The sequence below is a fragment of the Rhinopithecus bieti genome, unplaced genomic scaffold (assembly GCF_001698545.2).
Source record: "Rhinopithecus bieti isolate Rb0 unplaced genomic scaffold, ASM169854v2 scaffold_641, whole genome shotgun sequence".
Lineage (NCBI taxonomy): Eukaryota > Metazoa > Chordata > Mammalia > Primates > Cercopithecidae > Rhinopithecus > Rhinopithecus bieti.
Genome location: NW_016803417.1, coordinates 2,618,480 through 2,643,028, shown reverse-complemented (window position 1 = coordinate 2,643,028; position 24,549 = coordinate 2,618,480). Strand labels below are relative to the sequence as shown.

General features: G+C 45.3%; 1 long non-coding RNA gene across 1 annotated transcript in view; it reads left to right on the top strand.

Moving 5' to 3' along the window:
* The window catches only part of LOC108536593 (uncharacterized), a 136,123-nt gene that overhangs the window by 99,574 nt on the left and 12,000 nt on the right, over positions 1-24,549 (top strand). The window contains exon 2 of the long non-coding RNA XR_001887559.1: positions 22,829-23,000. This is a non-coding gene — a long non-coding RNA (uncharacterized LOC108536593). The remainder of the gene's footprint in view (positions 1-22,828; positions 23,001-24,549) is intronic.

Here is a 24,549-nt window from a genome sequence, read left to right as displayed (position 1 = left end):
CACAGAATGCTTATCACTTTCACACCATCTTAAAGTTGAAAAATCTCATAAGTTGGGGATTGTCTATTTTTTGTGTATATGCCTGTCTTTACAAGATATATATATATATATATCATGCATGTGTGTATATATATATATATATATATATATATATATATATATATTGATTATTCATGTATTTCTGCCCGTCTCCCCCTACCCTAACCTATTTTCTAAAAGTGTATTAGTCAGAGTTCCTCTTATTAGTGCAGATCTAAAGGCCTGGCCTAGGCCAGTTTTTGTAGGTGAGTCCTTAAAATATGGCGTCTTGGGAATTAGCCACTGAAATCTCCCATCAGTTGGAGTGGCTGGAATGACTGGAGCCTTTACATGAAATGGGAATAGTAGAATGTCACATTATGGCAAACCTAGTAATTTTGAGGACCGAAGTTGTGGAAACAGGCGCTGTTTGTGGTTACCAGAGCATAGTTTGTGGATTCAGCTCTTTCTCCAGATGAAGAGTTCCTGAGACTGCAAGGGGTGAGTCAAGCCTCCGAGTGGTACTGCTGCCACACATGGCAGAAGAGGGACAGCTGCTGTTTCCCCGCTGGGCGTACCCCTCCTGCCTCCCTTGGTGACAGCAGTCCAGCCTCTGGTGGTAGCTGTGACTTAAGACACTTGCTTTTATGTAATTCTGTGGCAAGGCATTTTTAGTCATTTGTCATAATAATTTATTTTGTCAGAGTTGGGGCATTTTAGGCTGAAATGCCTGAAATCTGTTGACATTCTAGAAATCTGATTCTTGAGTCTGATATTGTTATCACCATTTATCAAAATACAGTCACATTTACTCAGTTAAAAGCCTGAGGCAGTAAGGGGAACAGTTTTTAAGATTCCTTACACAATAAACAGGTAATGATTTTCTTCAGAGCTTGGGTATCAGCCTTACTGGTATAAAAGGAGAACTGTTTGGATGTGTTTCTTACATGTAAATAGCGTCAGAGTTTCTTCTGGGATTTGCATGAAGACCATGGCTGGTTTGTAAAGCACTAGATCTAGTAGAGTATATGCCACACTTAGGCTATACCTGTAATCATTTTTATTTTCAAGACTCTAGTATAACTTTGAAAAAGTGTATCACTTAGTAGGGAGGAAAATGACCAATTGGTTTGCCAGTACTGACTGTTAAGACAACATTTCGTAACAACATAAATGTAGATCAGACATAAAATATACTTAATACTAACTAGGTAAACTCATTTGCACCTACCTGCAAAAAATCTTTTCGAAAGTAGGCCTCCATCCTTAGAGAAGATAAACTTAGCTTTTGCCCCTGAATTACCTTCATAAGATTTTCAGGAAATATTTGTCTAATTTATTCTGTTTTAATCTTTTTCCTTCAAATGCATCTCTGTTGCATTTGTGTTGCGGGAGGTCAGGGACCCCGAACGGAGGGACCAGCTGAAGCCATGGCAGAAGTACATAAATTGGGAAGATTTATTGGACATTTATCACTTCCCCAATCAATACTCTTGTGATTTCCTATGCCTGTCTTTACTTTAATCTCTTAATCCCGTCATCTTCGTAAGCTGGGGATGTATGTCGCCTCAGGACCCTGTGATGATTGCGTTAACTGCACAAATTGTTTGTAGAGCATGTGTGTTTGAACAGTATGAACTCTGGGCACCTTAAGAACAGGATAACAGTGATTTTCAGGGAACAAGGGAGATAACCTTAAAGTCTGGCTGCCTGTGGGCAGGGCCGGGCAGGACAGAGCCATATTTCTCGTATTACCGAAAATGGATAAGAGAAATATCGCTGAATTCTTTCCCCAGTAAGGAATATTAATAATTAATAGCCCAGGGAAAAGAATGCATTCCCAGGGCGGGCCTCTAAAATGGTGGCCTTGGAAGTGTCTGCCTTATGCAGATGTAGATAAGGATGAAACACGCCCTAGTCTCCTGCAGCGCCGCGCACCACCTGCCCCCCGACCCCCACTTGCTGGGATTAGGAAATTCCAGCCTGGCGAATTTGGAATTTCCATGTAGATAGTCATGCCATCTGAGAATAATGACAGTTTTGCTTCTGGCATGATAACCCCTATGCCTTTTATTTCCTTTTCTTGTCTTACTGCACTGTTGAGTGCTTTAGTGTAATGCTAACAGAAGTGGCACGAACAGACTGTCCTAATTTTAGAGACAATGCTTCTATTGTTTCACCATCCAGATGGTGACTGCTGTAAGTTTATTTTGTTTCAAGAAATCCTTTTTTTACCAGGTTTTAGCAAGTTTTTTTTTTTCTGTCCTAGTTTCTTGAGGGCATTTAGCATGTGTGGCTACTGAGTGATGCTCATTTGTTCAGGCAGCCACATGGTCCTCCTCCCTCTTCACTTGTTGATGTAGTGATTAATTTTCTAATGTTAAACTCTCTTTGCATTTCTTGGCAAAAGTCAGATTTGGTCATAGTATATCATCATTTTGCCAGATTTTAGTTTGTTAATACTTTGTTTAGGAGTTTTGTATCTATGTAGAAGTGAGCTTAGATTATTATTTTCCTTTTTTGTTCTGTTGCTATCTAGTTTTGTAATTGAATTAATATTATCCTCATAAAATTAATGAGTTGGGAGGATCTCTTTCTTTTTTCTGTTGCTTTGGAAGAACATATCTGCTTAGAACGATGTGTTCTTTGAATGTTGGTAGAATGTGTCCGTAAAACCGTCTGGACCTGGTCATTTTCTTGTGGGAAGTTTTTTTTTCCTCCCACTTTCAAAGCCAGGCTTGTTTCCTATTTTAAGTTTTATTTTAGAAACATTCTACAGACTGTGAAGGTGTTTTGGAGTGGTTGTGGAGACAGAGATGGGAGGCTGTGGGGGCTGGGTAGTCAGTGGCATTCCTCCTTCAGCCCCAGCCCTGCGCTCTGTCCTAGAAGAGGACACACCTGGGTCACACCTGGGTCTGTGCAGTGTGGGAGACGAGAGCCATTAGTCTCTTCAGGCCACTCTCCAGAATTAAGTCAGGGCAACCCTGGGGCTCCATGAGGACCTTGACAGTGTTTTCCTCTGACCCACATAGGTTAGCCAGGCTCTGGATGCCAGTCAGCCTGTGCTAGCCACCACTGGGGGTGGGCTAGACTCCTCAGGCCCATCTGATTTCGTGGCTCCTTGAGTACATGCTGTCCAAGTTCAGACCTCACCCCCCACTCTCCTTTCCCTATGCCCTTTGCTTTGGCATGGCTGCATGTTCTCACAGCCCCAGTAGATGCAGTTGGCACCACAGTCTGTAGGCATGGGGTTCCTGGGAATTGGGCCATGCCCATCTGGTGGTACCAGGCACTCTGCATTGTGCAGAATCCTAACTTGCCCGGGCCACTTGGCTAGGAGCCAGTGTTGAAAAGGCAGAGATCGCACAACAAGGGCCAAGTGGAGCAATGCATATGGAATTGGACATCTGCACTTTAAGTAAAGGAGACTAAGATGGTTGTGGAGGTGGGAGGGGATAGATTTTATGTTCACATTTATTAAGATACTGCATCATGTTTGATAGCTTTTCTTGAGTTGATGCCTGGTTGATGGAGATTTACAGTCTTATGCTGGGTTCATTTGGCTTAGATGGAATTGTGTTTTTTATTGACTCATTCACCATTTGCATCAATTTTGTGACTAGAGTATGAACTATCCAGCTGTATTATTGGTGACTGTGCTTGTTCATCATGGGCACACTCAGTTTCCCTGCTGAGTGAAATAAAAGACATCATAGCAGGTAGGTGGACCTGCTGGGGCTGCAAAACATGGTTTTAAGGAATGGACTGTCTTCAGTGTAGAAGTGTCAGGTAAATGGCAGGCTGGTGCTTTGCAAATCATAATTCAGACACAGCAGATTTAGAGCATGCCCCAAATTTATCTATCAGTTTCTCTGAAAATCTGAACACGCCATCTTGTTTTTCTGGACCTAAGACACATAGAAAAGTCAGCACCATAAGAGAGGGAAAAAAGACAAAAAAAGTCAAAACACATAGAAACAACATCTAAATAAATACAGAAGATTTCATTATTCAATTGATGAAAAGAAGTTTTGTGTGCGTCTGGCTTGTGGAAAGAGTCATATCACTTTAGACCAGAGTGTCTCAGCCTCACAACTCTTGCCATTCTGGGGCAGATCGTTCTTTATTGTAAGGGGCTGTCTTGTGCATTGTTGGATGCTCAGCAGCATCTCTGGCCTCTGCCCACTGGGTACCAGTAGTGTCCGCCAACAGCTGTGGCAACCAAAAATATCTCCAGAGACTGCCAGTGTCTAGAGGGGCAGGGGAAGGCAGGAGACGGGAGGAGTGCTAAGTCGCCTCCAGTCTGGAGCCTCTACATTAGATGCTTTGGTGCCATTGTGCTCATCTTGGCTATTGTTGTCCCTGCTACTTGGCTCCATACCAGTGAGACAGAGGCTAATGATAGTGGTAAGTATATTTCAGGAACCTTAGCCAGTCTTACCTATACTGCCTGTCCGAGGCATTTACAAAAGCAGGAATGTTCCAAGGAATTCTGTGTTTCTAAAATTTTAATTTGTGGAATAGAGCCCATGGCTAGCCTGATCACAGGAACAAACGATCACAGGAACGTATTCCAAGCAGATTATTTTCTGCAGCCAGCTCTGATATCCACACTTGGTTTTGTATATGTAATTCTGTTGGTGCAGTGTGTAATAATCTGTTTGAGAATGATTTAGTAGCACAAGAGATTGTTACAGGTGAATTTACATACCTCAAATTCATGTGTGCTACAGCTTCATTGTAGAGGAAAAGGATTTTAACCTATTGCTTCATACACTTAATGATTCTATGAGTTCAGATATTTTTGCTACAGGTATCAAAAGATAAACTGGCCTAAATGATAAGGACATGTATTAGATCATATAACCAAGTGCAAGAAGTCAGGCTCTGTCAATTGAGTGACTCAGTAGTGTCCTCAAGGGTTCAGGCTCCTTCGGTTTTCCATTTACTTTTCTAAGTGTGCTGGCTTTCCTCATGGTCCTAGAGTCACCACCACATTTCCAGGCATTGCGTGGAGACACACAACAATGTTCAAAGGCAGAAAAGGGAATGTTCCTATCTCTTGCCCCCTTTTAAGACTTTCCTGGAAGCCCCTGGCAAACTTCCTCTCACGTTCATTGGCCAGAATTCCATCACGTACTTTGTCTCAGCCAACACCGGCAAGAGGAAAGCCCCATGAGCTCTGTGATGGTTTAGACTGGCGCCCGCAGGAAGGACCTGGCTGGGTGGAGAATGATCCACTAAAGAGGAGTTCCATGAGCAAAGAAGAAGGTGGGGCGGAGTAGGCAGGTAGGCAGACTGGTGCCTCCCACCATGGTATGTGGGCAGTGACACCTCTGTGAAATTTGTATTCATTAAATTTTTTTTTATTTTGTGTGTGACTTTATCTTTCCCAGAGAAGGGAAGTGGAATGCTGGAGACAGTTGAAGAGTTACCATCTTTGCATTCCAGGCACCTGTTGGCCTTGGCTGGCTGAGAGCCTGTGAGGACAGGTGGACTCTTGGGTGCTGGGACCCATGGCCACGGGAATGAGCAGAGTGACAGAGCAGTTCTTGGCAGGTGCTGTGGTGAGGTAGCAGCTGTAGGACCTGGGACTTGGCTGCATGCCTGGAGGCCTGGGCAGGCCCCATGGGTGGCAGCAGAGGGGCCTGCCTGAGCTCTGGAGCTGCATGACAGAATGTGGATTCCCCCATGGCTCCCAGGGGTGAGGTGTTGTGTCATGGGAACCTGGAGGGCAGCCTCAGCCCAGCCCTGAGAGAAGACCAGCATGAGGTGGCTCAGAAGCCCCAGGCATGAACGTAGGCCTGGGCAGGAAACAGGATGATATGGTGGGGCTGGGGAGGGTTTGGAATTCCTGGAGGGTAAAATGCAAGGCGAGAGGAAGTGGATGACGAGACTGGTGGGGCCGTTTGAGGCTAGGTCTGGGAGGACTTTCCTGAAGGGGAGGGCAGCCCTGGAAGGGATCTGGGTGGGGAGAGACGTTACTCTGTCATGAGTTTTAGTGAGATATTCACATGCCACACAGTCCATACATGTGAAGTGCACAATTCATGACCTGTAGTTCATTCGCAGAGTTGAGCAACCATCACCATGAAAAGACCCCTGGTTTTAGCTGTCACCCTCTCCTTCCCCCCATCTTCTGCAGCCCTGAGCTGTAGATTTCCCTATTGGGGGCATTCCCTGTAAAGGAGGACACACAGTATGTGACCTTTGTGCATGGCTTCTTTCACAGAGCAGAGCATCTTTGGCGTTTGTCCGTGCCATGGCACGTGTCAGCACTTCAGTCGTTATTTCCATGTAATCTTCCATCATGTGGACTTCATTCACCCACCCAGCGGTGGATGGGTGTTTGTGGGAGAGGCGGCCTAGGGTGAAACAGAGGGGAGGCTGATGGAGAAGATGGTTTGTTCACTGTGGAAAGGGGGTTCCAGGAAGCTTAGGTGAGAAGGGGCCAAAGGAAAAGGCAGCAGTGATAGGAACATTGTGAGTGTGTAGAATAGGGGATGGGAGGGGCATGGGTAGGACCCTGGAGGGATTTGTATTCAGCTCCTTCATGGACTTGGAGCCTGTCAGCCCCTCCTGGCCTTCCTGCCTCCTTGGCTCGCCTTTTCTACTTGCTGGATGCTGGTGACCCTTCAGCCGGCAAGAGGGCCCTGCCTGGGGAATGGGCTGGAGGTCCCCTGGAGTGTAGGCAATAGGGCGAGGCCGTCATCCTGAGTTTGGCTTCTGGTCAGTGGCACAGCAAAGTCTGACTAGGGGATGAGAGTCAGCCCATCTTCAAAGCCACTTGAACTCTGATTGAAAACCGTGCTCCCTATGAAACCTCAGTTTAAAATAAGCCCTCTAGCCCAGCGCTTCCTAAAGTTCAAGGTGCACAGGAGTCCCGTGGGGATCTGTCAGAACGCAGATTGTGGTTCTGCAGGTCTGGGTGGAGCCTGGTAGTCTGCATTCTGACAGCTCCCTGGAGATCTGCTGCTGTTGCTCCCAGGACCAGCCTCACTTCCAAATAGGTCGTTGCTCCTCAGTCCTATTTCGGTATCCGGATGTAGGAATCTGTAAGTAGGGGAAGTGGAATAACCAAAGGGATGTGGCCCTCAGGTTGTTAGATCTTTTTGAGGCCTCATTTGCATAGGAAACTTACAAGAGCAGCTGTTGAGGCTAGCAGCAGGGCTTTCTCAGAGCACAAAGCAGTGCTCTTGCGGCAGGAAAAGCCCCTGCCTGGGTCCCCCGGTTCTGTCTGGTGACAGGTATATTTTGAGGCAGGAGAATAAAAATAGTAAGATGGCTCTAAGCATTGCATGCATTCTCCAATTTCATTGGTAGCAAACTTCCTCCCAGGAGTGACAGTTCCTGACAGCATCCTGAAACTGAATTGAGACTAATGACAAAGATACCTGGGAGCTGGGTTTTATTTGTACCAAACCTATGGCCAATGCTTGCTTGCTTGCTTGATTGATTAAGACAGAGTCTCACTCTGTTGCCCAGGCTAGAATGCAGTGGTGCAGTCATGGCTCACTGCAGCCTTGACTTCCTGGGCTCAAACCATCCTCTTGCCTCAGCCCCTCAAGTGGCTGAGACTACAGGCATGTGCCACCACATCTGGTGAATTTTTGTATTTTTTGTAGAGACGGGGTTTTGCCATGTTGCCCAGGCTGGTCTTGAACTCCTGGGCTCAAGTGGTCCTTCCGCCTCATGGCTAAGGCTTTTATAGATGCATTTTCTTCTACAGAAATAGAGTTCACAAGAGTTTTGTCGTGGTTTGCTAACATTTCTTTTCAGAAGTAAATGGCAATGATAACACGTTTGATTTCTGGTTCTTTGTGAGCTACTGTTGAGATCCTGAAACTGAGCAGGCTCAACCATGGCCCTGGGGTATTCAGAGCTGAGATTTCAATTAAATTTGCAGAAGTGTCATAATAATACCTTTGAAGAGCACTTCATTTTCCCTGACAAGCTGCATACTGGAGAATTGTACATTTGTGATCAATAGTGTTTTTTTTTTCCTCTTCAGATATTCGGTGGAAAAGCCAGTCATATATTAGAACCCTTTGGGCAAAGCCGTGACTAAAAATGAAGTGTCATCACTTCTGTGCTTTAAAAAATGTATTATGTAATATTTGATAGGTGAAAAGGAGTATCTGTAGTACACATGAGTCAAAAGCATAACGACAACACAAACAGCCTAGGCGCTGCCTCCCAGCCTAAGAAGCAGAGCGACTTCCATACCCAGGGCCTTCCTGCCGCCTCCCTGCATAGCCCGTCCCTGCCCAGGGATGACCGCTGTCCTGCCCCTATGTTCATCAACCCCCTTCTTCCTTCTCTCTCTGAGTGACTTCTAGAGCATAGCTGTGTCCCTAGGCAGGTGGCCTGGACTTCGTATTTGAGCCCTTCCTCCAGTGCTGTCTTTTTGCCTGTGTCTTTTCTTCTAGGTGTGGCCTGTGTGTGCTCTCCCGTTTCTACCTGCTCCACTGCCAAACAGTCCCTCGGAGCTGGCTGTTGTACTCTTCCCCAAAATATATGTTTTTTAATGATGAAGAGATGGGAATTGTGGTTTTTGATTACTGCAGCCATTTATTTTCCATATCAGCACCTCAAATGGTAAATCAGTCTGTACAGAATATGTCATACTTTAAAGAACTCTCTTTTTATTGGCATTTAAGTTGTTTCACAGTTTTTACTATTGTGAAAACCAGTGCAGTGAACATCCTTTTGCATGTATCTTTGTGCTTAATAGCCAGTTATTTTCCACAAGATAAATCCCAAGGGGTGTGAGTGCTGGGTCATAACAAGCATATACTTAGTGCTTTAAACTATGCATTGCCAAATTGCATTCCCAAGGCCCAAATTTATACTCCTTATCACCAACATAAAATGTTCCTTTCCTCAAACCCTTGCAAAGGCTGAGTATTGTAATTGTTTAATCCTTATCCATTTCATGAATCATAAATTATATCTCATTGTTTGTATTTGTATCAACTTAATTGCTAATAAAGTTGAGCTCTTCTTTTCCACAAGCTCATTAGGCATTTGCATTTATTCACAATTTTTAAATTGATTGTGAATCTGGATTTTAGATCTAGATAAGCTTGATTACCTTCTTGTTTGCATTTTATATTTTCTCATTCAAGAATTAGTTTTGGCATTTGTATAACTTATTTTACTGGTTACATTACTTAACATAATTTCCTTTATTATTCTCAAGAGGCTGGAACTCTTTTATGAGTCATTTATTCATTTATTTTTTAAGGATGGGAATGATGTTATATTTTCTGAATATTTGTATGTTTCGGAATGTCTTGGTTGACATAGAATATTTGGGTCACCATCTTTTACTCTCAGACTCTGCTGACATTGTCCTGTCCTGATGTTTGGTTGACTGAGTTCCTTACTTCTCTACGTCCATTCCTCTGTTGTCATGCAGTCTTTTATTCACCCAACACGTAGTCTGTCAGTGTCGTACCGTCTTGGCTGTCCACTGGCATTTAGTGGTGTTGAAGAGAAGGTGAGTGCCCCTGGTGTGGATCTCCTTTCTTAAATTTCCCTAAGGGTCGGTCCTTCCCTTATATGCTGAGCATCTCGTTAGCCCATGAGATGAAGGATTGTTGCCCTTCTGTAATGTCTTTTCTTATTGGCTTTTCTGTATCTGCTCCGCTCCCTCCTTTTACAGGTCCTGTCCTACAGATGACTGGATTTCCTGTGTTGAATTTCCCAGTTTCTGCTTTCTGCTTATCATCTTTTCCTCTGCGTATCAGAAAAATGACATGAACTGATTTTTCTGAATCATTAGTTTTGTTTTCTGTAGAACTTGATCTGTTGTTAACCACATCCACTGTGTGTGCTTTCTTTCTCCAGTCAATTTAAGTTGTTTATTAAAGTATTATGAACATAATTCAACATCACATAATACCTGAAGGCGTATAATGAAAAACAACACTCTCTGCCTGTTCTCAATCCTTGTCCTCTTATCCAAAAGCAACCGGTTTGAACATATTTTAAGCAATTTCTTTATGTATTTTTTCTCTATTCCTAAATAATGAACTTTTGCTATTTCTTGATTAAAATTTGAAATTATTTTTTCATGCTACTATGTAGACTATATAGATGAAGACTCAACACTCTTCATTCCCTACTACTTTCCCTCTTCTATCATTGTTATGTCATTATTTTTAATTGATTCAATAAGCACTATTTATTGTCTGAACTCTGTTAGGCACCACAAAGCTGCGTTGTATCCTATCATCTTTGTTGCTGTTGTTCAGCTTTTTGCTTTTCTGGGAGTGTGTTCTCTAATTCTCCTTGAAGCCTTGTAGAAAGTACTTTCTTTACTCCTCCTGCTCCCAGGCCTCTGTTTCCCAGGCCTTCGCTCCAGTGCCTCTCTGTGGAGCCCACTCTCTGGAAGCCTTACTAGCTCCCCTGTGGGCCACTTGCTGTCCTGGCTGCTGAGCTCACGTCTTGCCCAAATTTGGTCTCCACCTCTCTCCCAGGTCATGTCTACTGCTCTTCTGGGTTCCAAGTCTTCCTCTCTTGTTTTATTGTTATTTTGTACAATAATTCTTCACTGTTCCAAATCTGCTTGCTTGGCATTTATACAAGGTATAGACCAAGTGGGAGAGGAAAAAAGGATTCTCTTTTTCTTAAGACTCTAGTAAATTGAAGAAACATTTTGAATCATTTAAAGAACAACTGTTAGTTTAAAATGCTCATGAACAGTTTTCTGTTACCAATTATGCATTGAAATACCAACACTGAAATTGCTTAAGTGCCTCCTTAAACTCTGTTACAGTTCATGATTATTAACCAGACATGTGCCAACAGGATACTAGATGTTGACTAAAGTCTAAAGTGGATGTAGAATCAATAGGGTGCTGATTACTTTTGCCTTCTAATAGTTTACGGCCTACAAAATGGTAAAGGTACACAGGCCAGGAGTACATGGGGGCATGGTCAGTGCATCTCCTTCAGTGGAAAAGGAAATGGTTACTTCTGTCCTCTCTTTGACATTTTACCATTAGCCCTATTGAAGGAAAAACCCAGGACATAGGTGTGGTGAAGCAAAGGCTATTTCAGCACTGGGAGTGGTAGAGGTGCAGTCGACACCTTGTTCCCCAGTAGGGTTAGGGGATGGACAGCAACATAATACAAAACCCTGGCTACTAGAATATATCGTTTGTCATACATATGGAGTAGTGGTTTTCAAAGAATTAGCATATATAATAAAAATGTGACAAGATTATACTCAAATTTGCTTGATCATTCCTTCCCATTCCAGCCTCTTTCAGTGCCTTGCAGGGTGGGGAGTAATCCTGAACGTCTGCCACGGCCTTCCAGTGTGCAGACATGTAAACCAACGTAGGCATCTGGTTAAGAGAGGGCTAGATAGCAAGTTACACATAACAAATTCTCATGTTAACATGTGGATTTTTTCAAAGCATTTAAAATGCTTGTGGTTTAGGTCTCCAAGTAAAAGGATTTAGGTATACAGGTGGTTTGTTCTAGGAGGTCCTCCCATGAAGGAAGAGAGGACTAGGAAGGGAGGCCGGGGGAGGAAAGCCTAAGCATGTTAACCATCCCGGGTGTCCTCAGGAGGACTGTGTGGGACACATCTCAGTAGACTCAGTGGGTGGGAGGAGGGTGGGGTTCTTAATACCCTATGTCTCATTTCTCAGTGACTGAGGACCACTTCTAGAGTCCTTAACTTCCAGACACTTGTGGCCTGCCCAATACTCAGGCCTTGTGCCTGCCTGTGGCCACATGGTGTCCTTAAGCAGAAAGGGGCAGGTGCTCAGGTAGGAGGCCATGGACTTGCAGGTCAGTTGTCCATGGAGGCTGCAGGTGACCTCTGGGCTGGGGGACACAGTGGGCTCTGGCAGTGTCTGCGGCGGGGAGTTAACAGGGAGGATTTGAGGGCAGCTACACTGATAGGGAAATACTCTTGGGTTGACCTCTAGCCTCTCCCATCCCACTATGGCCTGAAACAAGCAAAGACTAGGTCCTGAAGGCTGGAGCTGTTGCACCATGTCCCCTGCAGGGAAGGAGTAGACCAAAGAGACTTAGCTAAGTCAGAGTAATGAGAATAATAGAAAGGCAACTGAACTGTCCCTTTTCTTATTTTTGCATACTTAAAAGGGTTCTTTTAAACAATGGGGAATTAGAAAATAAAATTAGCTTGCACGATTTCAGATGGGGACAGATGCCTGCTTACTTGATTAAAAAAAATTCTACAAAAACCTCAAGTAGAGTTAATAGTGTATGAAAATTAGGTACCATGTGTGCACTTTGCTTCATAATGTTTTTATTAAGCAACCAGTCGATTTAAAATAATGCAGTGCCACCACTGACATAATGGCACTCTACACTGTGTGTTAGGGAAACATCCAACATCCTCTCTTAATATTCTGTTGGGTTTTCCATTACACAAGGACTTTTTTTTTAAAAAAAAAAGCTTTCAGAGTTATCACATAATATGAAATTATATCAAGCTGCAGTTTGAGAAAACAAATTATTCACATATAAATTCCAATTACGTTTTAAATATGTCTGTATCAGCTAGAGATAATGTATGGATGTAGGTCTCTACCGATCTTGTAAAATGCCACATTAGATTCAGACTCCTATCCTCAAGTTTTTACCAGTAAATGTCATTTGCTCACTGCAGGTTGCCTCCTCCTTCTTTCCCCATCCCACCCTCTGCCACTAGGCCTGTAAATAGCAGAAAGAAATGGAGAAGCCAAAGGTCACAGACTTGTGGGATTTCAGTTCAAGAGCTGTCCCAATTCTGAGGGGAAAAATGAATCTATACAAAGTTGACACATGGCCATCGTGCTGGCCAATGGCGATGTCCTCTCCCTGAATTTGAGTGTAAGTCTCCATCATTCTCATGATAATCCATTCCTGAAGGTGTCTCAGGCTGCTGTGCCCCTTTTTGGGCTTTATTGCATCTGCACAGTAGTGGTGGAAAGTTGCCTTCCAGAAGTTTCTATAACCTAGCAGAGCACACTGAGGCATGATGAAGTTCAGAGAAACAGCCTAGACCCAAGGGGGTACATTGTTAATTTAATTTTTCTGTGTTCCACAGCATGCTTTACTCTTACATTGTCTTGAAATTCTTCATTATTCAACTAAGCAAATACCAAATGACAGCTGGTTGTGTTTATCTCCTGGGTGACAGAATGATCACACAGCATGGTATAAGTGACTTGACAAAAATCAGAGCATTTGTTACTGGTGGTAGTTGATGGACACTTAGGACAGTGAGCATTGTGGAGATAAATTTCTAAAGCTATTGAAATGAGTTAATGGGCTAATGGATGGGGGCATTTACCCTTTTGCCTTTAATTCATGTCTTGACTTCTGCGGGGTCTGGCTGGGTACATCCTCTCTGCACAGCATCCTCTGGTTCTAGCCGTTCCTCCTGACATCAGCCGGGCCACAGGAGTGAGCAAGCATGCTGAGTAATCTACCTTGTGGTATTTTAAAAAGTAATTGCAGAGGAGATATTTGATCTTTATGACTTGTACCATAAGACTTTTTTAGAATCTTTGTAAGGGTTTGGTTGGAACAGAACTTTTCCATCTACACTATGATCTGTAAAAATCATAGTAACTGACTTCATGAGGTTTGAGTTTTTCTTTTGTTATTTTCTTCACTCTCTAATTAGATTTTGCTCATATGCAGGACAGAGTAGTCTGGCAGGAAATAACCAGCATTAAAGTAACTCAAAGATAGGGCCATACCTGGCATTGTCCAGCAAGAATGGAAACAGGGTGTGCTGTCCTGGACCTGTGGCAATTACCAGAAGCCCGTGTGCAGGTGTTTGCGCTACAAGGAACCGGGTCAACTGAAGGCTTGTCCAGGAGTCCCGAGACCTGGCGTTCCTCCCAGCCTGACAGCTGCCTGGAGGTGGCATGAGGCGGGCTATCATTTAACTGACCTCACCTCTATTGTGTTCAGAAGTAATCTGCAAATTATAATATCTGTTCTTGATTTCTCAGAATGCCAAAGGGGACACATTGATTGTCACAATCTAAGGGGTCATTTATTTCCTGAGTGTGAAGATGGACTTTTTTTTTTTTTTTTTTTTTTTTTTGAGACGGAGTCTTGCTCTGTCGCCCAGGTTGGAGTGCAGTGGCCGGATCTCAGCTCACTGCAAGCTCCGCCTCCCGGGTTCACGCCATTCTCCTGCCTCAGCCTCCCGAGTAGCTGGGACTACAGGCGCCCGCCACCTCGCCCGGCTAGTTTTGTATTTTTTAGTAGAGACGGGGTTTCACCGTGTTCACCAGGATGGTCTCGAACTCCTGACCTCGTGATCCGCCCGTCTCGGCCTCCCAAAGTGCTGGGATTACAGGCTTGAGCCACCGTGCCCGGCCGAAGATGGACTTTTTAAAGATCTTAAGATTCCAAGTTATGTGCTTGGGCCCTTTGAGGATGGAGGTGCTCTTTTTGTAAATTGTAGACTCAAGATAAAGAATGAGTCTTGAGTTGAGTTGGGTTTTGTGGGACTTATCACAGAAATAAACTAGGACATCTATGAGAAGCTGTAATTTTTCACCATCATTCCCCAAAATCATGTTGGAAGTAAGTTTAGGACACCATCACCATCTCACTCTAGAGCAGCGATGTCCAACCCTTTGAATGTAAGAACATTTTTGCTTCTCTGTGGTGGCAGATATCATGAAAATTATGCACAGATTCTTTTTTTTTTTTTTTTTTTAGCAGTTCATCAACTATCATTAATGTGAGTGTATTTTATGTGTGACCCAAGACAATTCTTCTTCCAGTGTGGCCCAGGGAAGCCAAAAGGTTGGACATCCATGCTCTAGAGTAATCCTTCCTATCAGGGATTCCTGGGCACCTGTGTTCTGAAAGGACATGCCCATAAATCGGTTTTCTAGAACCCCTTCATAGCTTAATCTAGTGCTTAATGGCCTGATAGACTTGGGTGTTCCTGAGAGAAATATGGGGGTGATGGCAGCAGCAGACACCATGTTCCTGTGGTCTGGGTTTTAATCCTTCAAGCCTAGGTGAGTGCTGCTGGTTGTAGGCAGCACACCTTGTCTGATTTTCCCCTGGAGTGAGTGGAATCTTCAGGCGGCCTAGAGTTCAACTGGACACAAAGTGCTCAGCTCTCCAGTTTATTCACCAAGGTGCGCCCTCTGGCTCATTAGTGTCCATGGGAGCCTGAACTTCCTTATTCATTTCATGTTCTGTGTCATCGTCACCCTGGATCATCCCACAGTGTGAAGAGCTCTGTCTTTAAAGGTGCTTCAGGAGTGATGCTATGTGTGTGAAGGAACAGAGGCAGATCGCGATTCCCTGTTGATCTGATGCTTTGCACTTCTCAGGGCACATGCACCTCACAGTCACCCCCTCTCCTTGCCCTGGGCATATCATATACAGAAAAACAGACCTTGACTGGCCGCCCAAGAGCCTCTGTTTTTCTCTTCCCAGTGGCCTGCTGCCTGCTTAAGAGACAGATATCCCAACCCCAAAGGCAGGCCCCTCACCTGCCATTGCCAATACCCATGCCCGTTGAGTGCTAGTGAAGAGCTGTTCAGTTTTCCTACTCAACTGGCATAAAAGCTTGAGCCTCTGTGCCCTCTGAGGCTATCGTCTGGCCTGATCTTGCAAACAAAACCTGTCCTGTCCATTCATTTTTTCAGTCATTCATCTGTGGCCTGCATGTGCCACAGCACACAGGCCACATCACTGTGTCCATCTCAGTTAATGGGGGGCTCGGGCTCCTGCCACATGCCTCTGCCCTAGCCTGCCCTGCTGCCTTGCCGTGCCTGTCCTGTCCCAAGTCTTTGATGATGATTTTCACCAGTGTTGCCTCGACTCCCCTGCCACTCCCAACAAGAATGCTTCAGTTCTGCCCAGGGTGCCCTTCACTCGGCCCTTCCCTCCTATTGCCCCACTCTCACCTGGGCGTCTGTTCTTCTGCCTTTGCCTGTGTGGCCCTGACATCTTTGTCTTCAGTCATCTCTGTGTGTTGTTTTCTGCTCAGACACACTGCCCTGCCATGTGCCATCTGCCACAGTATGCCTGGGAGTGAGGAGTAAACACCCGGGTGATGCCAGTCCCTGGAGTGCCCCTGCCTTCTCACCCCCAACTAGGACCTGACTCCCACTCCCAGCACCGCTTTCGTTGGCCCTCCCCAAAGTTGGGGCTTGCCTGCCCTGGAGACCCCCCCCCATACTTTGGCCATCCAGTGGCGCCACTAGGATGTACGGATGCTGACTGCATTCTTAGGCCATCACCTGAAGGCTTGGTCCTGAGTGTCCATGTCCCATTTGCAGGGCTTCCCCTGCCTGGGCTGCCTCGGGTCAGCAGGTGGGCCCGGGTCGGTCAGACTCCGCTCCCTTGCCCTGATCTGCTTCTCCCACTGCCACTTACAGGCACACAGGGCCCTTTCCTGAGGCCAAGTGCCAGGGACATCAGAGAGCCAACACTAGGCTCGTGTCACTTCTGAGGCTTCCCCACTCTGCTCTTAGCCAGCCTTGTTACTGGTTGAATTAAACTGTTGCCGGTAATTATATTTGATCCTCTGACTTCTTCAGCCATCAGGACAGAAAAGGATGGACGAACTGAGTCCAGCAGCAGCTTGTTGCTAAACCACCGAGGAGCTGGACCAAGGTTAGGACCAGTTTCTCTCTAATTTGGCAAATGGAGATGGCCCTGAGGTCCCTTTCTACCCATGAAGACAAGTGTGCAGCTACAGAGGGCAACAGCTTGCCTTGTTGTATGCTCCGGGCAGAATGGTGGGGGCTTGAAGCACCCCCAGGTTCCTCTGCTTTACCCCTAATACACATCAAGTGCTTAGAGCAGGCCTGGCTTCATGTGAGTGGGGATTGCCAATTATTTTTCCAGTGGACAGTCAGCCTCAGGAAGGCAGGGCTCTGCTTGGTTTTCTGTTGTGTCGTTGGCACCTAGAATAGGTATAGTCAGTGCCCAAAAGTTACCTGCTAAGTGAAGTTAATAGATTAAGCAAGAGAGGTCATGTCGCTCCCTGGAAAGAATGCGGGGTTTGGCATCTAGAGGCCTGGGTGTGGTCCCCCTCAGCCACTAGCAGGCTGCAACCTTAAGTCACATGACCTTGCTGGGCGTCGCTGTCTTGTTTATGTCCATGGGCATGTGGTGAAAGATTCTGCTTTCAACTGCAAGTGCCACCAACCTACATGAGGGTGGCTTATAACGTGAGGGTGGCTTAAACAGTAAGGAACCTGGTTGCCTCCCCTAATGGGAAAGCTGGTTCAGCCGGCTCAATCCTGCTGGGGCTCTCCAGAGACTTCTGTGCACCTCTGGATGTCCCCTCCTCGTTTGGAGAGCTGCACCATTCCGAAGCTCTGTTTCCTCCCCTGACTGTGGCCAAGGATTGGAAAGAAGGCAGTGTTTCCTTGCACCTGTGTTTATTAGGGAGGGAAGCCTTTTTCTGAAGACCCTCTGCAGTCCCCTCAGGTCCTCTTGGCTATGGTTTGTGTCACATGCCATGTGACAGGAGAACCAGACATTGCCACCTCTGAAGTAGGAGGCTCCTGCCAGCAGGGAGGGAGGAAGGGGCTGGGAAGATGAGTAGCTGCAGTGTAGGCAGCTGGTGGTGGCTTCTCTGTGGGACGTTGATGATCATTCAACTGCTATCAGGTTGTTAAGAGCAAACAAGGTCACATAGGTGGAAATGCTAAGTGGGAATCCCTAATAGGTGACACACATGCACCCCATCAACATTATGTTCCAGATAGATGTTTGAAAAGAAAGTGCAAATTACCTTAGGTGGCGCTTGTCCTCTGCAGTGTGGCCTTAGGCCTTCGGTGGAGCTTGTCCTCTGCAGTGTGGCCTCAGGCTCCACCCTGCCCTATTGTCTTCCTCTTGGCCACTTAATTCATTTTGCTTCCTGGCTGGTCTCTCAAGGCATTTAAGTTTGCAGGCCCTGAAATCGGACATTATAAGATTAATGTTCAGCTGGTTCATTCTTAGATTGTGCAATTAGAGCTTGGGCATCTTAATTAAAAGGAAAATCCCTTATGTTTTCAGTGGATTTAATCATGAGTTGGGCGAGTCTGGATCTGCATATTCCAGTCCCCCCTCTTTTGGCACCTGTGTTCCCAAGCTTCACTGTGAGAGGTGCAGGCTGACCACAGGGCCATCACCTGGCCCTCAGTGGTGTCTGTGTGTCCAGGGCTGCTTTCAGAAGGCTGGGTTTCTCTCTAAGGCGATAAAGCCAGCATGGTTTGGACATTCTGTCCCTTACAATGTGGGCCTTCTTACCAGCTGATTGAAAACAAGCAAACAAACAAAACCCCAGAAGTACTCTATTTCAGTGTTTGTAGATCGTATGTTCACAGACCTGTAGTGGTTTATATTCTCCTTGACATGTATCTCCTCTTAATTTGAAAGCTGTTGACATTTTGCTTGAAACCCATATGCAGTACCAGTTTCTTTTCTTCTTCTTTTTTCTCATCTGTTTCCTTAAAAAAAAAAAAATCCAGCTGCTTTCTTGCCTTGAGACGTAAATTCCACATTTTGGCTGCATTGGATTCCAAGTTTTCCCAGAAAAGGCTTAAATTTATTAGGTTAGTTCACAATGTTCTCACAGAGAACTTGAATTTGCGGCGTGGAGCCATATGTGGTTGGGTTGTTTTAAGATAAATACTGTAAGAGAGTCAGCATTACATCGCTGGCAGAAATGTGGGCTGTGCCTGTCATTTAAATAGTTATCACATGTGATTTAAAAGCTGGCAGTCGGTGGGAGGGGGCGGGGTTGGATGGGAAGGTCAGATGGACATTTCTGCATCTGTGGTGTCTGTGCCTCTGCCCCAGCACAGAGTCGAATGACACCACGAGGAGCTGAGAAACCTCCAGAAGGCTGTGCTAATTGGGGTTAGTCCCCATCATCCTCTCTGGATCTCGTTCTCAATAGCATGAAAGAGTACAAAGTGAAGAACAGGCTGGGTCACAAAAAGGCCTTTGCATGAGATTACATCTTAGCGGGGGGAGGTTTATTTAGTTTTGTGACTGTTGATATTCACATTTTATGTTTTTTTTTTTTTCTTTTTTATCTCTGAAGATGAGAAACAAAACTGAGAAGGCATCTTGCTTTTTAAAAATTGTGCTTTCTCAGCATCTAACTTGGACCTGTTCATGAGTATTTATATATGTGTGTATCAGTGTATGCATCTACACACACGTATGACATACAAGTATGAACACATGGATGCGAATATAAAATGTCAATTGCTGGCAGCAGAAGGCAGCTTACCACAAGTTACTGCAGAACAGCGATTCCCAGATATTTGGATTTTATGAATCAGGAATATAGAAAACAAAAAGAAATTGGGGAGTCTAGCATGGATTGCTGACTTCATGATTTCCAAAATTGCTGAATTTTTAAAATTATAGTAAAATACACATAAAACTTACCATCTTAACCATTTTAAGTGTACAGCTTAGTAGTAATAGGTATAGCCACATTGCAAAATCCAAAATCAGTTCGCAAGAAAAGGAACGAGACAGAAGGAGTCCTGCATACTGTCCTTATCATTTCATCAAAGAAAGAGCATTTTAACAACAGAAGAGAGACGAAAGGAAAGAAGTCTGTTATTTTAGATGCAGGAAATTCCTCGTAACCTGTGGCAGAATAGTAAAGAGAAAATATTTGTCCATGGAAAATAATACTACAGAGAACTATATAATAAGCAGCTGTGTGTGGCCATTTCCCAGATTTTAAAATGCTAGCTTTTGTCATCTTTTCTCCAGATCATTAATTCCTACTTAAAGTGCTGCTGCATGAACTGTTTGTTACCAGGCCATGGTGAAACAAAGAACAAAACTGAGAGGGCATCTTACTTTTTAAAACTACAATTGCGCTTTCTCAGCATCTAACTTGGACCTGTTCTTGAGTATTTATATACGTGTGTACATGTGTATGCACACTCACTGTCACCCAGGCTGGAGTGCCGTGGCGTGATCTCGGCTCACTGCAACCTTCGTTTTGTGCCAGAATGAAGTCAGCTACACCACGGAGTTCATAGTTGAGAAGAAATCTCTCACAATACTTTGCTGATGAAGGAAGCTGTGTGTTGATTTACATTCTGACACGAACATCTTACTGTTGCTGGTCCAGGTGTCACGTGCATTTTGTGGACTGCACTGATTAGTAACTCTGCTCTAGATCTGGTTTTGTTCTTATAAAGTTGACAGTTACAGTTGAAGCCTGTATATATTCATTCCACTAAGATCCCATTCTTCTCTTTCCCCTCCATGTTTATTAAAGTTGGCGTGTATTCTTCCAGGCCATAGTGTATTTGCATGAGCTCACTAGCAATATAGAGTATTATTTTGTGTCAGTGGAATCATACTGTATATAGCCTTCTGAAGCTAAATTTGTTTTGTATAACATGATTTTCAAGATTTCCCTATTTTTTTTTAATTAAAAAAATTTTTTTTTGAGACAGTATTTCTCTGTCACCCAGGTTAGAGTGCAGTGGCGCGATCACAGCTTACTGCTGCCTCAACCCCCTGGGCTCAAGCAATCCTCCCATCTCAGCCTCCCCAGTAACTGGGACTACAGGCATATGCCACCACACCTGGCTAACTCTTTTTTTTTTTGTTTTGTTTTTGTAGAGACAGGGTCTCTCTATGTTGCCCAGGCTGGTCTCAAACTCCTGAGCTCAAGCAGTCACCCATCTTGGCCTCCCAAAGTGCTGCTATTACAGGCATGAGCCACCACCCCTGGCCAAGACTTGGCTGTTTTGATATATGTAGATCTGCTGTACAGTATTGCTTTAGGGGCCAGACCACATTACATGTATCTGTCCTCCTAATGTTGATGAACATTTGGGTTGTTTCTAGGTTTTTGCAAATACAAATGACACTACTGTGCATGTTGTTAGAAGCCCCCACTGTGCACACAAGTGGAAATTTATCCAGGGGAGTTTTCTGGGAGGATAGTTGCTGAGTCAAAGGTGAAGTGATGTCTTCATTCACAAAATCTAATTAGCATATTAACCAAACTTAGCTGTATTCTACAGCTTTTCAGGTATATGGGGAGTAGGAAAGAGTAAGCCAGGGGTCGCGAACCCCCAGGCCAGGGAGTGGTACTAATTCCCATGGCCTGTTAGGAACCAGTCCGCACAGGAGGAGGTGAGCAGCCTTTGAGTGAGCCTTACCACCTGAGCTCCGCCTCCTGTCAGATCAGCAGTGGCATTAGATTCTCATAGGAGCGGGAACCCCATTGTGAACTGTGCATGTGAGGGATCTAGGCTGCACGCTTCTTATGAGAATCTCACTAATGCCTGATGCTCTGAGATGGAACAGTTTCATCCTGAAACCATCCCCTCTTCTGTCCCCCCATCTCATGGAAAAATTGTGTTCTATTAAACCGGTACCTGGTGCCAAAAAGGTTGGGGACCACTACTGTAAGTCAATTATTAATAAATTTGATTTCCTGGACCCAATTGAGAGCTACTGGTTGGTTGTTCATCTCTCAAAGGGTTAACTCAAAGTCTGTTCATAGTGGAAGAAATGATCTGGCAGATTGGGGGAAGTGACTCGTCTTTGTGCCTTGGATGTGGGGCAGGGACCAGCAGGGAGAAGTCAGTCCTTCAATAAGTTTCCTTCTTTTTATGTAAACTAGAAAAAGTTCACAGACTTGGTCTGGGATGGAGATAAAACTGGGTATTGCTGTCTCTTTGTTTTTTGGTCTAAGAAAATCCTGTGGCTCAAAACTTGGCCAGTCTTCTCTGCTGGGTTTCTCAGCAGGCTTTCCTGGAGTGGCCAGGCTGCTGCTCAGTGTTAGATGATGGAAGCTTCTTTCAGCCATCCAGCTGATGCTTTCTTTGAAGAACTATTCAGGGAAGAAGTGGGCCCAGGTTCCATTTGAGTGAGACATCAGGGGCGTGTCCTCTGCTGGCCTGGTGGGAGCCTGAGAAGGCTCTGGTGGCCAGCATCCCTGAGTGTCGCCACCACACAGCCTGCTGGGAGCACTCAGTGCCTCAGCTGCAGGCGAGTGTGGCTTCAGTCTCAAACCAACTGAAAACTGAGATGGTATTCAGTGTGCTTAATGCACTTTGTTTCATAGCCTTCTCTGTAATCTTCAGCAAAGAGTGACGTGTTTTGAACATTCTTTAGAATATAAGTGGTGTGGTGTCGTGGCTCACACCTGTAATCACAACATTTTGGGAGGCCGAGGTGGGTGGATCGCTTGAGCCCAGGAGTTCAAGAACAGCCTGGGCAACATGGTGAAACCCCGCCTCTACAGAAAAATTGGCATGCACTGTAGTCCCAGATACTTGGAAGGTTGAGGTGGGAGGATCACTTGAACCCAGGAGGTTGAGGCTGCAGTGAACCATGATTGCACCACTGTACTTCAGCCTGGGCAACAGAGTGAGACCCTGTCTCAAAAAAAAAAAAAAAAAGAAAAAGACAAAAGAAAACAGCAAGAAGAAGATAACTTGATGAGAAGAAAACTATCAAAGACAAAAGTAAGAGATGAAGAGCCTTCGTGTATGGAGCTCTTCTAAGGCTGTTGAGGAAGGCTGTGGTATGGCCACTCCCTCATGCTGTGTGCCAGGTTGAATTATGGTCGGGGAAAAGTCTGAGAGTGATTACTCCTATTACTAATGATTTGTTTCAGTGACTCGGGTGCCTGTTGGAGAAACATTCTGTGTATAATTTGGTATATCTGAACCACTGTGTTCTGCCAGGTTATCAGAAAAACCCTTTTCAGTGGTTCCCACCTGGGAAGTCACTGGTGTGTGGGATACACAGGCATGTGTTTGTGTTTGTAAAATATTCTTTTTTATTTTTATTTAATCAGCTGTCAAAGCTTGAAAAACAGCAGCAGAGAAAAGAAAAGACCAGAGCTAAGGGACCTTCCGAATCAAGCAAGGAAAGAAACACTCCCCGAAAAGAAGACCGCAGTGCCAGCAGCGGGGCGGAGGGTGACGTGTCCTCTGAACGGGAGCCGTAGCTCAGGAGGCAGAATTCAGGTAGGAGCTTCCCTTCTTGGCTTCATCTTCCCACATTTTGGGGAAGCAGCAATGAATAGGAGGGAATAGCTGCTGAGGTTGAATTCATTCATTTCACAGGCGTTCATCCATAGCTTCCTTAAATCTGCTGCCTTCTAGGATGGAGACAAAAGTTAGTGTGTTAGTCCATTTTCACGCTGCTGATAAAGACATACCTGAGACTGGCTAGTTTATAAAGATAAAGAGGTTTAATGGATTCACATTTCCACGTGGCTGGGGAGGCTTCACAATCATGGTTGAAGGCAAAAGGCAATTCTTACATGGTAACAGAGCAAGACTCCATCTCAAAAAAAAAAAAAATCAAGTGAAAGGGGTTTCCCCTTATAAAACCATCAGCTCTTGTGAGGCTCGTTCACTACGAAGAGAACAGCATGGGGAAACTGCCCCCATGATTCAGCTACCTCCCACCAGGTCCCTCATCTTGAATTGTAGCTCCCATAAATTTCCACCTGTGTGTTTCCACATGGGAATTGTGGGAGCTACAATTCAAGATGAGATTTGGGTGGCGACAGCCAAACCATATCAGTTAGCAAATAAGATTGTATTTTATTCATTGAGATGCAGGAGGGTGGCGTACTCACAGGCCTGGGGTGCCCACCTAGGGGTGGAACCTGTTTGTGCCACCTTCCCTGGGTGCCTGTGCCAGTCCACAGCTGCTGCTGTGATTGTGCAGAGCACTTGTGGATGCAGAATCCAGACACAGATGCACAGAGTCCACTTGTGGATGCAGAATCCAGACACAGATGCACAGAGTCCACCTGTGCTCCCACATCGCCGTCCTGCTGTTAGCCACCCCAGCAAGGGGCACTGCCATCTCAGCGGCCTCCTCTCGTCACCACCTGCCCTGTGTTCCAAAATCCTTCACAGTGTCTGTGTGGCACTGCCAGTTTACTTTTCCTAAAACGGCATCTTATTCTTATCACTGTGGCTCACTGTAGCACAGAGTCCACCTTCCTGCCTGAACATCAGAGGCCTTGAAAATGTGATGCAGCCATCTGATGGCACTGTGCCTAGTTCCTTCCCCCAGGGAAACTGTTTATTTTGCCAGGCACTGGACCAAATACTGGGCACAGATTTGAGGGACCCAGGACCTGTCATAGGGAGGTCACAGGCTCAGGGAGAAGCATAGGAGCAGTTATGCTGCAGCACGGTGCATGTGGCAGGAGTGTGAACAGGTGTGGGGTGGAGATGAGAGGTCAGGGGAGGTCCTTCAGAGGCCTGGGATTGGACCTGGAAGGACAAGTGGCAGTGGGGAGGGAGATGAGGGGCAAGGGCAGGGGAGGGCTGCCTGAGCCAAGAGAAGAGCAGTGCAAATGCTGTCTGGGGGTTGGGGGGCAAGGATAGGAGAATTTGGGAATGGAGGAATTGCAGAATGGTGGGAGTGTTGAGTGCCAAGTGGAGTGGGAGGGCAGGGAGTAGATCTGAAGTTAGAGAAATAGGAGGTCTGGATTGTATAGGGTCTGGTATGCAACCCTGAGGAATTTGGATTTTATCCTGGGGTGGGAGGGAC